The 14,047-nt window shown below is 32.4% G+C and overlaps 1 protein-coding gene and 1 long non-coding RNA gene across 2 annotated transcripts in view; one reads left to right on the top strand and one right to left on the bottom strand.

Annotated features, from left to right (window-relative positions):
• Positions 1-14,047, top strand: part of LOC149897386 (inactive dipeptidyl peptidase 10) — an 86,491-nt gene that overhangs the window by 24,017 nt on the left and 48,427 nt on the right. The gene's annotated exons all lie outside the window — the stretch shown is intronic.
• On the bottom strand, positions 12,759-13,743 carry LOC149897387 (uncharacterized). The gene is made up of 3 exons (XR_016458186.1): positions 13,257-13,743; positions 13,069-13,130; positions 12,759-12,994 (listed from the first exon to the last, which is right to left on the bottom strand). It is a non-coding gene; the product is annotated as an uncharacterized LOC149897387 (long non-coding RNA).

A 14,047-nucleotide genomic window follows, 5' to 3' on the forward strand; every position in this document is an offset into this window, starting at 1 on the left:
ATCGAGGAAGGCTATAGGCTATATATATCATCACGCTAAGACCAACAGGAGCGGAGCCACGCGGGTATAAAAGCAGGGCACAGCTAGTTAAATAGAAAATAATGTAGATGTTCATAATAGTATTATATTGTTTAAAATTTTCACAAATTATTTTATTTCCCTATAAACATATAAAAGTTATGTGATTCCTAATTTTAGCATATATATCAGTAAATTTAATTCAACATATTTAATAATTGGGGTTTCAAGAAGTTAGTTAATGATCCTAAAAATAAATTCATATTGGGGAACATATGTTTTTCCCACCCTCTATTAGTCCACACCACCCCGTCCAGGTAAAACAGGATTAGAACTAATCAGTCTAACTTTCTGTTGGTGAAAGGTTTTTCGAAATCGGTTAAGTGGTTTTTGAGTTAAATCATTTAAACATACAAAATGTTTCCTCCTTGTTACATTAGGGTGGATGTAGATAGATTCCATCTTATTATACAAAATTTATTATTTTATATTTTTGCCACTCTATACTTTCGAAGGACAACAATAAAACTCAAAAGTGCGAACCGCGCAATACATTTATTTTTTATATACATATAGATTTTCTTATATCGAATTTAAAATTGGGTGCTTATTATTATTGCAAAAAGTTGCAAAGCATTTCAATTTAAACTTCCAACACACCCCGGACACTCCATACAAAATGATCGTTTTGACAGTCACACTGTAGAGACTGCAAATGTGTGTGTTAACGCTTTATGGTTGGCACATTTGTGACTAGCGTAAAAAAAATTCGCGTTTTTCTGATGAAATACATCCATAAACAGCACAATATCTAACCATTTTCTACGAAAAACGATAATCACAAATCCAAAATAATAAAATTACTTTAAGTCAATTTGATTAATGTTGTCAATCTTCGTTGCGTATCGTCCTTGCAGAAAAATATGGCCCATTTTATGTCTGATCGCGCGGGGGTGAGGTAAGTTTAATTTTGGCGGGAGGCGGAGAGTGTCCGTTCTGTAGCTTTTAGCTACTGTTATGTATTCTGTGCTTCCAATTCGTGAAAAATATTCAACTCATTCGTTTCGCAAGCACATTTGACGTGCAAAAAATTTATCAGTCGCAAATACCACAGATACAGGTAGGCTGTCACGTCACCACGATAAATCCATATATTCGTGACTCGCGCGACAGTTATTCTGTGTTTATTTGGCCGCCATTTTGTTTATAGCCAGCACGTGTGCCCGCATACCGTGACAGATGGGGGCAAATTGCTATCTCTCATGCAACCTGCCCCCGTACCATGACTTAGGGTGCTTTTTCACCAAATGTGCGAGGATGAGTAGCGAGGAATGTGTTTATAAAAAACCTATAAGTATCGCTTCACGCTAAATGCTTCAAACTTCAAACTAAATGAAGCGATATGATTGGTTATTTACAAACACATTCCTCGATACACATCCTCGCACATTATTAGTGGAAAAGGACCTTTAAAGCAGTATTTTTAGTGTGGGAAAGTGACAGTGCTATATAGGTTGTGTAGCGCCATCTCTTTCGCACACTGGAATTGATATTGCTATAATATGGTAACCGAATAATTTTCAATATCAAGGGTTTAGATATGAAAAATCTACGTAGGTATACTAGTTGTTATCCAGGCTTTTGCTGAGTCTATAAAAAGACCTATGTTACTCGGTAGAGATGTAGCTTTGAAATGGTGGAATTTTTAAAATCGATTCATTTGTTTCAAGTTAAATTCACTAACAAACTCTAGTAATACACGTGCCTATAAATTTTATGTCCAGGTAAAAATACACATACCTACAATACATACATTGTTACAAAAATATATCATCAATAACAACTTTCTATCAATTAAAAATAAATTATACACTACTAGCGGTCCGCCCCGGCTTCGCCCGTGGTACATATTTCGCAATAAAAGGTAGCCTATGTCCTTTCTCGGGTATCAAAATATCTCCATACCAAATTTCAGGCAAATTGGTTCTGTAGTTTAGGCGTGATTGAGTAACAGACAGACAGACAGAGTTACTTTCGCATTTATAATATTAAGTATGGATAAACAGTTTGACGATGTAAAAGCCTAAGAAATAAATTGTATTTTGACCTACTTCAAAAAAGAAGAAATAGTACCTCTGGTTCTCTTAATATTTTTTGTTAAAATTAGTTTCGTAGACCTGTATCTTAAAACGCATGCACATTCTTCTAAGTACAAAATTCCAGTTTTATTGAAATTCCTGTATACACTGGGAACTTAAGGTACATTTTGAAGGCTAATAGAATAACTTAGAGGTATTGAGTAACTATGTACTACGTACTAGAGAGGACATCGCTACTTCACTATTTTGTAACACGAGTTAGAGTCAATCGTCTCTTAATTGATAAGTTTATTCATATTTTTTTAATAAGATAAACAATATTTAATTGTTACATTGATTGGTTTTAATTTAAAAGTTATAAGAGGCAGAATATCTAAAAAGTGTATGACTCACTAACCACCCCGCGCCGCCGCGCTTGTCGCACAGATTTTGTTCGTGGTGTCCTCTCTATACGTAGTAATAATACCTCAATGCTTAAAGGCAATTTTCCGGCTGGAAACCTCCGTGTCTCGTGGTTTCGACCTAAATTACGTTGTACAGAATAATGTGTTTCTTATTAATTCCTATTGTAGTGTTGCTTGGATCAGGTTTAGATTTTCATTATTTTGTAATAGCTTGAGGTTTAGTTCGTGATAGGTTAGAGTGATTGGTGTTGTTTATCGAAGCATTTTTATACCTTGCATGTTATGCATTTTTAAACGTACGACCTTAGTTAATTTTCTGTTAAACTTATTACGAATTTTGTTAACCTGTGGATAGAATTGAAATACTTTTTCTTTCTTTCTAATCTACTCTCGCTTTAAATTTATTACTAGCTTTCCGCCCGCGGCTTCGCCCACGTTTTCAAAGAAAAAACCCGCATAGTTCCCGTTCCCGTGGGATTTCCGGGATAAAACTTATCCTATGTGTTAATCCAAGTTACTCTATATATGTGTGCTAAATTTTATTGTCATCGGTCGAGTAGTATTTACATGAAAGAGTAACAAACACACACATATACAACCTCACACACTTTCGCATTAATAATATTAGTAGGATAGGATAGGATTTTTTTTACTGCTAACTTTCATCTAGCGGCTTCTTACGTAGGCAAAGGAAATTCATATGAATATTGCATTATTTCTAAATATTTCATGTGTGGTTTCCTTGCTTTTCGTTACGTTTTGTAATAATTTTTAACTTTCACGTATTTATGGATACATGCAAACTCATAATATTTTTTTGTAAGTTTCTCTTTTGTTCAAAGCGCCTAAATATTATACGGTACATTTTAATTTTGATCCCGGTAAATTTTGCAAGAGAACGTCTTAGTTCCTATTCACAACAATCAGTCACAAAATGTTTTTTCGGCTTCATGCCTCCATTTTAGATTTGCTTTTGGAACTTTATAAAAGGCTTTGAGCCTCACTGAATTTAATATTAAAGTCGGAGAGAATTTTTACAAGTCTATTAGAGATTTCTTTTACGTTTGCGACGAATGTTTTTATCATTTAAAATGGATGCTTTTGACTGATAAGAGATTATACAGATTACGAATAAATACTTCTAAAGCTTAATAGAAAATATGTAGAGATGTAGAGAAATTTAAATTAATTTACATTTTATTTGAATGTTTCTTACCTGATCGGAGTCATAAAAAGTCATTTTTATTTATATTTTTATTAGGTTTTTGAAAAAGTATTTTGACAAGTTTTTTGTTGCAAAAAAACATCAAGTAAAATAGGGGTTGAAATTTTGTATAAAAAACAACTGTTGTGTGAAAATATTAGAAAGACACAGACCGTGCCAAAATGTAGTTCATGTTTATTTTACTAAAAAATACAAACTACACGAATACTGATATTTATCACTGCTTTTTTAACAATATTTATAAAACCGTAATTTAACATATTTGGATAACATTTCCAATATATTGTACTAGCTTTCAGCGCGCGGTTTCGCCCGCTTTGTCAAAAACCTTATAAATTATATACCAAACCCTTCCTCTTAAATCACTTTATCTATAAAAAACCGCATCAAAATCCGTTGCGTAGTTTTAAAGATTTAAGCATACATAGGGACATACAATTCTTTTTATACAATGTAGAGATAAGTCGCAGACAAAATTAACCTAATAAAACTATGATATTCTTGGAAAAAGTTTTTCCTTAACATAAAATATTATATGAACCTTTTCTCACGAGGTTAATATTTCACACGTTCGATAAAGGGTTGCCATATACAGGGATTTATTATCCATAATCCCCGGGTTTTACAAATTCCGGGGAAAATTATATTTTTATGAACTACAGCGCTGGCTGGTTTCTTTTACACTTTATACTTTGTATCTCACAAGTCACAACGAGAAAATAAAAAAGAAAGTATTTTCTTTGATATTTTAAATTTTAGATAGTTTGGTTATTAACGAATGGTAAAAATTTTTTTGTTTCATCTTTATGTTATTTGAATTCAAGTGTTTTTATATAATATGCTGCATTTTATTTAATATAATAATGATTGTTTGTGACAAAAACGTTCATATTCAGATATGATTTACGTAAAAATACGGCATTAATTTTTATTTTACACGATTTTAAACGATTCAAGTTCTATGAAAGAATTGTTTATCTTATATTTAGATTATTCCTTCTAACCCTAGTAAAAGAGAATTTCAATATTTATTTTATATTAACTGCCACCATGTTAGTTGAAGATCGTAGCGTCGCATCGCAGAGTTTGTGACAAGAATGTTGTATCTGCATGCTTGTTGGCATATTTGCTTGTGATGTACATATATTTTTATTTTTATTTTTATTTATTTAGACATACCAACAGAGTACACATAAAAATTATAACAATTAGATCTTAACAACTAACGAATATTAATGTGATGTATACACCAATTACAGGTATGCACAAGAAAACTTATACATATAATTACGTTACTGTTATTTTAAGTGCTTAAATAAATTTAATTACAATATATGAATGTTATTGGATAAATGGATACATATTTAATAATTTATATGATCATAAAACGATATATTCTAAGTAAAACAAAGTTGTAGAACTAAATTATTATATACTATTTTGATAAAGCTCAAATGTAATTTTAAGACGCAAAAGCAATGGAATTCGAGATTGCGCTACAAAACGTATAATCCCAGTGGAATAATATTTAACTTTTCGTGAATAAACATGTGATGATTGTGTTTAATCAAAAATAAATCTTTATTAACACTTATTTAAATTATAAATAAAATGTAGTCGCCATTCCGTCTGGCTCTGTTAGTTTTTCACGCCCTAACTATAAAAAACATTCGAAATAACCTTATTTGTACGACACCGCGTATTAAAACACAGACAAACTGTTGATAACATCAAGCAAACAAAGTCACATGAAAAGCTTATGTACATTCTAACGAATTATAAATGCAATATAACAGAAGTATACAAGTGAAGTCCCATGTCCCCTAGTGGGGTAAGGGGCAGATGCATTATACATCTGTTTCACTGATCGATTTTCTTTATGGACAAGTAGGTGATCAGCCTTCTGTGTCCTACCAGACCGAGGCATTTTTTTTTTCTTCGTCTCCACCGGGAATCGAACCCAGGACCCCTCGGTGCTCACGCGTCAACCACTGTACTTACCAAGGAGGCGGTCATAACAGAAGTATACAAGCATAAACGTAAACTCGTAACGTTTGTTACGTAAATATTATGATACAAACCCTTAGTGTTATTGCACCTTTATGTATAAACTCGTACAAGGTTGTATAAAACACGAAATGTCAGTATTTTCCCGCTATTTTGTGGCATTTATGCTGCTTTTACGACTGCACTTAGACATCAATGCGACTCTAGTTATATATTCTAAGCTTGGATAAGGATTATGTAATAATATTATGTACATGCGTAATTTAATCAAGTTATTATTGAGGAGTAGTTGAACTTATTCGCCGGGAAATCATATGATAATATCGATTTTCCTACAAATTCTTCGGGTTTCCACCAAAGTTTATACGCTACTTTTACCCTATAATGGGGCAAATTTTACAAAAATCTTTTCGTCTGGCTCATTTACACTGTAAAAAGATGCATAATGCATAATTTATATTTTCTAATAGAATTAAATGTTATTCTGTGCGTTACTGTATAAGTAAGTCATTAATTTAGTTTTTTTAGATAATATTGTATCGTAAATTAGCCCGTCATGACTTCACTCGCCTGCCAATAAATGTGCCTTCATTAAACACCTTTACAGTTTTGTAGAGTCATCAAATTCAATTAATCTTTGTCACACCTAATAAATTACCAAAAAGTCGTATAAATTTTCTACGAATGTGTGAATTACAATAATAATTAGTTTATTATTATAATCTATAAATAATCCATTTCTTAGAATTTTATCTAAATTTTTTCCTCTACCAATCGTAAATATTTTTTCGGCAAAGATTTTCCTTCTAAGACTGTACAGGAGAAAGGAGAAAAACTTCACACAAACTATGATATCAGTTTAAACAAGTTTCTGACAAAATGTAAAAGTTTTGTGTCACAAAGAACATTTGACTTGAGTGCTATTAGTGCCAACAAGTTCTAAGTCACATCTGATAAAACTTACATTGACTAATTGTTGCCTAACTTAGTTGTAACTTAACCACTTAAAGTTTCACATTTAATTACTCGCAAGTGGAAATTCACGCTCAAAATAGTATGACACTGCTCTTGCACGCGACATCACTTATTTTTAATGATATTTTTGAATTGAAACTTCTTCAGGCGCGTTGAGAGTACAATGCAATACCGTCACGTCATGGAGTAAAGCGACGATTTTGGTAGCTTTGAATCTTGCAATTTTGCAAAAGAAGTTTCAATTCTGATTCGCTCGGCACACACGATATTTTTATCAAAACTTAAACTCCTTTTTAAAAATCCGCTATCTTGCAGTGAGTTACGACAAAATCGTTTCAGCTTTTTCAATCGACAAACAGAAAGAAAAATAATAATTACAGAGGAACACTGAAACATCAAAATGTTGAAAGTATCTAGATACTTATAAGCTAATACTAGTATTAAAGTAACAGTATACATGAACTTCAGTAGAGAGCTTTCGCCTGTAGTACAACCTCTATATTTCACCGCCCCTAAATTTTCATCGCAAAATATTTAGCTTATCAGGATTATCGATATAAATATAGTATATAAATCAAAGGTATGCGTATTTATATCGATATTCAAAATTTTATTTTGAAATAAACGATATTAGCTAATAATACAAGCATAGCAGCAGTATTTGCTAAAGCTATTATTAATTTACCGCCTAGTTGTACTCTAGCTGTAGCATGTAAGTAGTTTAAAGGTTTCCTGTTATAACTGTATTAAAGTGTTAAATAAACATGACACTATTACACCTTACTTACTTCCAAAACTCTAACAACGAAACAAACACAATCCAAACACTCCAAAGAAAGGCAGTGACATCGTTCTCTTTAGATAATTTCGATTCAAAGCCCTCCTTTATCGTGATAACAACCGAGAGCCTATTATTAGACCCTCCGAGCCTCCCCACGCGATCGATAACTCCCAGGCTTTTAAAATAAATACGTTGAGTAAAATATTACCTAATATTTCTTACTCGAAGCGACGTCGCTACGATTGTATCGGGTAGGAATTGAATTTAGATACATATAAGTTTATAGACTTCTTCGACTTTGAATCGTCATATTAGATTGCAATTAAGAGGCATTCAGATGTGTAAAATGTTCTTATTTAATAAATAGGTCAGAGGTCACTTGCAGTTATAAATTGGTAAACTATTTATGTAAATAGGGAAAGAGACCAATGAATCGATATAGTTACAACATTAAAAATATATTATATTTGTATATTAACAAACTAGATTAGCCCAAAGTACTTATCAGTGAAAAATATTGCAGTAAACTTTTAGCCCAAAAAGTTATCCTTATCATTTTGATTATTAGAGAGAATAGATTATTGCATTAAGGAATAAATAGAGACTTATAAATTATTATTATTTCTAATTTAACTTGGAAGATTTTAAACAAATCTTATCATTAAAAAAATACTTCAAACAATTAAGTCACATATTATAATAACAAAGAATTAATATTCTCCTTATATTTCAACAACAATATCAGTATTTCAATCAACAATTGAAAATATAGTGCTGTATTAGAAATTCTCTTAGACTAACTTTTGGGTAACTATCCTGATATCCTGTGAATTATTAATATCGCCAAAATTAAATTACGCTCAGTTATTGGCCTTTGCTTGTAACTTTCATCATATCAAGAATAGTACAAAAGATACAAACAAGTTCTCCCCCGCGGCTTCGCTCGCGTAGATAAAGAAACTGGTATAGTTCTAGACAGAGTAACTTTCGCATTTATAATATTAGATAGAAGACTACTTATTAATGTGCTAAATAACTCGACATTTTATTAAAAAGTTTTTACCTAAACAATTGTATGCTCATAGAGTGCACACACACAAGCACACAGATGTGATTTAGATAGCATCTATACATAAATTCTATAATAATTATGTGTAAGTATAAAAAACCCTAAAACCACTTTGTATCGACAATATGTCGCCGTGATGAGCGTCGCCGAAACTTTTCCAATACATCGGTGTTGGAAGTTCGGCTCGTCAACAATTGATGGAAGACAACTAATAAATAACACAAGAACAACGCAGAAATTTTTTGGTTTTATCTAGAATATATTCGATTGTTAACACTTATAGGTAAAAGATGACAAACTAAAATTATTTAGTAATAATTTAAACAGTCACGAAATATGGTTTCGAATATCTTCAATATTATAACTAACTAGCGGTCTGCCCCGGCTTCGCCCGTGGTACACATTTCGCAATAAAAGGTAGCCTATGTTCTTTCTCAGGGTCTAAAGATTATCAGTGCCAAATTTCATCAAAATCGGTCTAGTAGTTTATGCGTGAAAACCATACATACATACATACAAACCTTTCCTCTTTATAATATTAGTATAGACTAACCCATACTAATTCGTCTGCTCTCAACTTACTTATAAAATTTATAAAGTATTGTATATGGATATTATAACCAATATCCAGATATTATCGCTTACCATTTCTCTTAACATTAGTGACAAATTAAAATAATCCATAACCTCTATCAATAAAGGCTATTCTCATTTGCAACCAAATCAGGGCAATACCAAGCGTCGCTTTGTCCAGCTTTACTAACATTTCCATAAGGCTATATTTATGAGGTACTTTTTCATTAACATTATAGCAATTCAGCCTTTATTCGATACCCGGGTTCACACAAAGCGAGCAGCCTCGCGAAGCTATTGCTGCGCGAAGCAGCTCGGTCAGTGTGGACGTTGCTTGTCATTTTCCTCAAGAGTAGGAAATTTTATTTTCTCCATTTTGATGTGAAACATCTATAGGCTCACTTGTAAACCGAATTGTTGACGTGGCGACGCTTGCCATGGCGACGGGTCGCCACGCTATACACATCTATAGGCTCACTTGTAAACCGAACGATGTTTCACATCTGCCAGGCGTCCCATGACGGCTCACATTTTTTTTTGTTTCTATTTAACGGTAAACGAGCAGATGCAATGGCCGATGTTTATGGTAAAATACGACGCCCATAGACGTCCATAACATAAGTTGTCTGTTGCCTGCCCGAATAAAAATGGAGTCATCAAGATAAGTAGAATTATCCGTGAATTAAAAGCTAGCATGTTTTTGGCCTTTCAGAAACAAATAATAAAACCAACCTTCACAAACTTACAAATCTTGTCTATTATAGTTCATATCATCAAGTCGACGTCAGTTCATTTTATTAAACTTCCTCCTGTATAAGTAAGTTCTCACCTATTCATCAAACTATAGGAAATTTAACCCACGAAACCTCTATCATAATTATCTAGGGAAAATGACGACACACGCACTGGCCACACGGGTCCACACTGACATGTTCGCGAGGCTGCTCGCTCTGTGTGTTCCTCCTAATGGTGATTAATCAAACGGATACACCGCACTTAGCTACTCATTAGGGAGCCATTCTATTCAGCTTCTGAAGAACGGTGAAATATTTTTCAATCTTGAGAGAATTTGTGTTTATATGAAATACGGTCAAATGAATGGGATCGATGTTTTGAATGCTGGCTTTGTTTGTAAAGGAAATGTTTTGAGGAATTTTTCATTTATTTATTTTGTGCAATTATGCCTCCAATCACCGGTTTATATACGTACGTACGTATTTAATACGTACCTATATTATTTTTGTAATGTAATTCAAAAACGTTTTATTATTCTGATATTTAAATATTCAAATTTCATCCACTTTAAAATTACTTAAGTTACTAACAAAAATAAAACATAGTTTATTATTTACTGAAAGGGTTTGTAGAGACGCAAAACTGTTTTCTGTATTTAGTTCACGAATTTAATTGTTTCAAGCAAACACTCGTTTCAACAAAAACAAACAACTTTATGAAAATACAAATTTCCACACCCCTTCTACTCCTTTTAAGTTTTATTTTGGGTTCAAACTAAAATAACTTATACCTCCAAAGTTCGATCGACACACTCTAAAAGCTCATCCATGTTTAGTCGCCTGAAAGCTTAACAAACAAAAGGACAGGAATAGTTTCATCTATATAATAAAAATGAATCGCAAAATGTCGCGCGTTAACTCGAGAATAGCTCGACCAATTTGGCTATTTTTTTACGTTTTCGTTGATGCACATAACATGGAGAGAACACAAGAAAAGAGGGCATAAGATACAACAACGTCTGCTGGGGCAGCTATTTTATAATACGGCAAATTTCTACTAAATCTATACTAATATTATAAAGCTGAAGTGTTTGTTTGTTTGAACGCGCTAATCTCAGGAACTATTGGTCCGATTTGAAAAATTCTTTCAGTGTTGGATAGCCCATTTATCGAGAAATCATATATCATCACGCTAAGAAAGACAGAGATCAACAGAAGCGTAGCCACGCGGGTGAAACCGCGGGGCGCTGCTAGTATATAATATATAAGCCACCTGAATGCCCTGGCTCCGCAATCGCAATATTTATTTTTTTCTAATTTCAATTCTTATAATAATCCCAGAGAATCCAACATACGTCACCAGCTTGTAAAATATAACAATTGAAAAGCGAAGTCTAGTTAAATCAATATTTGAATAGTATTTAATTGGAATATCTATTCTTAAGAGAAGAAAAGGATGAATCACAAAGCAAGCAAAAGCTTATCTTAGGCGCTATGTCAGTAACAATGAGTATAACGAGCATATAAATCAATTAGAGCAATTATTAATAGAGATTTTACTGTTCGAAAGACATTCTAAAGTTTAACAAAAACTATGTTCGTAATTAGTTTTCAGTTAAATTATAAATTAATGAGAAGATTAGTTAAGACGATACACAAAAAAAAATCCACTGCTTGGCGGGCGGAGTCTAATAGCTCGCTATCGCGAACGCGGGTGTGCGCGAAGTCATTCTTGCAAACTCGCCGCGCTGCCGCTGGCCGACTCGGGACAAACATGTATGGAGTCGTCATACAGTTATAATATTGTTATACATTTATTCAATTGTTGATTTATTGGTTTTATTTCCTTGCTTATAAACAAATAATCTTCTTTCCAACAACTACTTAGACATAATAATAATTATTAATATAATAATTATTATTATTTCGTAATGTTTACTTTATTACAAAATAATACAGGTTATAAATAATCTTTAAAATAACAAAAAATATTGTTACTCTGAAAAAATGAAATGGTACTCAATAACGCGGACTACTGAATTGATTTAGATAGAATTTGATGCTGACGTAGATATTACATCATGCCCAGAAATGAAAGGTACTATTTCTGAAAGAAGTTATAAACCCTAATTCTTCTCAGTCAAAGTCAAGAGTGGAAGATATCACTAATACAGTAAAACTGATGCGAAACTTTGGATGTTAATTTGTATATTTTATTGTTAGTTGTTACTTAATCACGTCAAGACTACATTACCAATTTTGATAAAATATAGCTAATTGCCTGGATTTACACATAGGATACTTTTTATCCGAACTGAACACTTCTGTGGGATAAAACAGGATTCACGATATAACCTAATTCCACGCGGGCAAAGCCGCGGTCGAAATGATATTTTTTTAAATAAAAAAATTGTTTAAAAAAAAACACAAAATATATTGACGCATGTATTTATTTTTTGCACTCTATTATAATTGTAATTATTCATTACAAATAATCAAAATAAAATAGCCAGAACAAAGTTAGGCCCTGGTAGGGTAGGTACTAGGTAGGCAGGTACAGCAATGTGAGACGAACACTGGCTTATTTATACCAATAATAATGTATTATAAACATTAAATTAAGTTTACAACAAAAATACATAATATTAGCTAATGTGAAAGCGAATCAACCAATCATCCCACAAAAATGAAATGTGCACACAAATATTCATCCAAATCGGTTCATGTCATTAGGAGGAGTGACTGCAGCGCCATCTTCCGGGCCCAATTGTGTTTCCAGATCACCCAGGAACTCAATTTAATATACTTACACAAAATTTTTCGAAATAAACTCATGTAAATGTACTATGTAAATATGAATATAAACCTGTTTTATTACTAAGCAATTTCCCGCACAGGTGTAGTAAGTATAAATGAAATAAACATCAACATCAAATTCTTTATACAACATACTTATCTACCACCTTCTAAGAAATGTAATTCTTGAAATTATTTCGTATTTTTTTAAAATATAATACTACTCCAATGAGCTCCTGTTCCATATTATGTCCGCCATACTTCCACTAAGTTCACCATGATTTTTTATTTCTTTGCACTTTGTTGCTTTTTGCTAAAAATGGAATCATGCGATAAAACCAGTAGAACGTTGATAACATACATTTTTGACTGAATAAAGGTACTTACGAAGGAGTGGGTTCACATTGTGAACAATCAGTGGGTTTATTTTCCTTCTGGATTCCGGATTTCTGAAAAGATTATCTATGCTATAAATGAAAATATCTTACACATTCGTTATGTACTTAAAACAGGGGTACATATCAAACATCGTCTATAATACAATTATCATCAAATTTAAAATAAAACCAACTTACTTCATTAATTTGTTCCAATTGTAAGCATTCTTTTTCCTCCAACCTTTATGTTTCTTCTTCTTATTTTCTTTATTGTCCCCATTTGTCTCATTTTGTCTTATTGTGTTGTCACCCTTTTTTACGATTGCGCGAGCGACACAAGTTCCCCGTGTGACGGCCGTAGCGGGAATGACTCGTGCAGCGATCGGGGTAGGAAGGCACAGGGCGGCTCTCGCTATATTGGCTGGTCGCGCGCTAATTTCAAGTATTTCTTGTTTATTTCAAAACCATCGCATATTTCAAAATTCTAAATCGGTAGACGTATAGGTCGTATATTTTATAGTTAATATCCAAAAAGTCGTAACTTTACGCTTGTTATTTTGAAGATGCCAGAGATTAAAAAAAAATAACAATGAGAACTTTGTATTTTTTTTCTATCGAGAAAATATCATGGAATCATGTTTCTAAAACGGTAGACGTATTGTGTTACTATTGAACTTTCTTGTCAAGAATTTTCATCACGATAACTTTAATAATATAAAAATTACGAAGGTTTAAAAAGGGCCGTAAATGTTAGAAAAATTAATTCATCACCTTAAAAAGTACATTTTTTTCGTTAATTAGTTGAGTAAAAACACAGAAGTTAATAAAGAAATACAGAACGGGTCTTTCCGTAGTTATTTAGCTTAAAATTAAATACCAAATCTCTCGTAATCTATACTTATATAATTAATACATATTATAAAGCTCTAGAGTTTGTTTGTTTGAACGTGATAATCTCAGGAACTACTAGTCTAATTTGAAATATTCTT

The sequence above is a fragment of the Colias eurytheme genome, chromosome 25 (assembly GCF_061535395.1).
Source record: "Colias eurytheme isolate Ceu_HAF_F1 chromosome 25, ilColEury1 Martin Lab GWU primary, whole genome shotgun sequence".
In the NCBI taxonomy this organism is placed as follows: Eukaryota; Metazoa; Arthropoda; class Insecta; order Lepidoptera; family Pieridae; genus Colias; species Colias eurytheme.